The 2,483-nt window shown below is 49.9% G+C and overlaps 1 protein-coding gene across 1 annotated transcript in view; it reads left to right on the top strand.

The window, feature by feature from the left end:
* SEZ6 (seizure related 6 homolog) overlaps positions 1–2,483 on the top strand; it is a 26,690-nt gene that overhangs the window by 8,158 nt on the left and 16,049 nt on the right. The gene's annotated exons all lie outside the window — the stretch shown is intronic.

Below are 2,483 nucleotides of genomic sequence, written 5' to 3'. Positions count from 1 at the left end.
TCATTGCCACTTAAGGCAGAATTACATGCTGCCTGGCATCTCTCGATAATTACAGATTCCACGTGTGAGTCTTGTTTGCCCAACTCTAGAATCACAGAATCTCCAAGTTTGAAGGGACCTCATCCAGCCTCCGCCTGCCGCAGGAATTCCCTGAGGAATGTCCTTGGCAGATGGTCAGGCAGCCTCCACCTAAATGTGCCCCAAGGGAGAGCTCCTATGGAGAGGAGGTGCTTCTTCCCTAGCACCCTGCATTGAGTTTTCTCTTCTGCCCCAAAGACCCACCAGGTCTTTTCTCCCAGGCAGGGGAGTCTTCAGAGCTCTTCTATTCTCAGCACCCACAGTCTAAGGGGCCCGGCATGGCCTTCTCCTTGGCCCTGGATGGGCTCAGCATCCTCTGGCTTCTCAGCTCACAGGAATCTGGCAAGGATTGTACCTCCAGCGGCTCACACATTCACTGTCTACACATATCTTTATTGAATTGCCCAGTGAAGAGGGAGTTGTGACCTGAAATACCACCCTAGGCTTTAATAGAGAGATGGATATAAGACAGATGGAGAGAGCCTGAAGCAAAGGAACTGACTGGCTTGGCTTGGGAGTCAGAGGATGGTGGCCCTTACATCTGAAATAATGACCTGCTTCACCAGGAGGAGAAGAAAGAAAGGCATTCCCAGTGCAGGGTCTCCCATATGCAAATACCCAGAGGGTGGAAGAGAGATTTAGCCTGTGGCTGCAGTGCAGGTAAATGAGGCTAGTAAAGCCACTGGGGCTAACCGTGAGCTTGGAATTTTGGACCTTGTCCTCTGGGCAATCTGAAGTCATGGATAGGGTCAGGGTAGGAGAGAGACATAATCCAATTTGAGGCAACCAGGGCCTAGAAGATGAGTTGAGGATGGGAGGGGTAAAGGCCATTCTCCAGGTGAGAAAAAATGAGTAGGGCAGATGGGAGCCAAGACTGCCATAAAGTGATAGAAAGGAGGAACCAACTGGAATATTTGTGAGATAAGATTGGGAGGGACTTGGTGATGTCACTTAACTAGTCCAGGCAGTTAACCCTTGAAGGCCCTGCCTCAGAGCAACATGATAGGGACCCTGGAGACCATGTAGATCAGAACTTCTGACTTACAGAGTATGATTTAGTAGATCTGAGGTGGGATCTGAGATTCTGCATCTTTTACAAGCTCCCAGGTGATGTTGATGCTGCTGGGTCATATTCTCAGTAGCAAAGACCTACACTGGGACATTTTATGAGGAAACTGAAGCTCAAGTAGTCAGCATACTTGTCTAAGACTACATGGTTAGAATGAAGCCCCAAATCTCTGGGCTCCCAATCCAGTGCTCCTTGTACCAAGCCACACTGCCACTTCCCTTCTGGGCAGAGTCTGTTGCTGGTCGATCCTTGTTTGACTGAATGGAGGCAGGAAGCAGAGAAGGATACTCCAGAAATCGAAGGTCTGAGGATTGTGGTACTGGCAAAGGGCTGTGATGGCCAGAGGGAAAGACTGGAAAAAGAGGTTACTGAGGCTAGAAGCAAGAATAGGATGGTGGCTGGCAAGTGCGGGCACGAGGTGTAAAGCCAGACTGAGCAGTCAGCAGGGGCCAAGTTGGGGGCGGGGCCTGAGGGCCACAGCAAGAAATTTAAACCAGATACTATGGGTTTTGTGGGCTCAATGGAGAGCCATCAGAAAATTTAAACAAAGCATCATGATCAGCAATAGGTTAGGGCTATGAACTGGCTGTAGTTCAGAAAATATTGATGTGGAGGGAAAGTGGGTTAAGCCCTGCAAGCAGAGAGGCCAGCAGGAGGCTGCTTCAGTGATCTAAGTGAGCAATAATAAACAGGCACTGGTCAAATGGCAGTGGGGAGGAAGAGTGGTGAACAGATTTGGGGTCCATTTGACAGGACTGAATGACTGACTGAAAGGATGTGGGGTACGAGAGAGGAGGCATGTTGCCAGTTTCTGACTTGGGCACACAGGTAGGTAGTGAGGTCATTCCCTGAGCTGGGGAGCCAGGGAAGCTGCTGGCTGGGGGAAGAGAGTGGCTCAGTATGAAGCAGGCTGAGTGTGAGGTGCCTATGAAGCAACAAACAGGGAACATCCAGTGGAAGCTGAGCGCATGGTTCTGATGATTAAGACCTCACAGTGCTGGCCAGGCCCTTGGAAACCATCTAGTTCAACACACCTACCCCATCCCCACTTTACAGATGAGAAAACTGAGCCCAGAGAAGTGAAGAGACAGGAAGCAACTGGTATAGTTGAAAAGCTTCTGAGACAGAAACGCACTTACAAATCCCAGTCCTGCTAATAATCTCTGTGTGAGACCTTCAGGTCCTATCTCACAGAATTACTGGAAAGGTAAAATGAGCTCCTCCTGTACTGAAGTGCCTAGTTCATGGTCTGGTAGCTCCAATGCCCAAGGGACACTGAGGACTGGCCATACCTAGGGCCTACAGAAGACTGAGGGTAGCAGGATTGTCAGCAGGC

The sequence above is a fragment of the Pteropus alecto genome, unplaced genomic scaffold, assembly GCF_000325575.1.
Source record: "Pteropus alecto unplaced genomic scaffold, ASM32557v1 scaffold98, whole genome shotgun sequence".
Lineage (NCBI taxonomy): Eukaryota > Metazoa > Chordata > Mammalia > Chiroptera > Pteropodidae > Pteropus > Pteropus alecto.
Note: the sequence above shows the minus strand (reverse complement) of the source record. Positions and strands in the feature narration are given on the sequence as shown.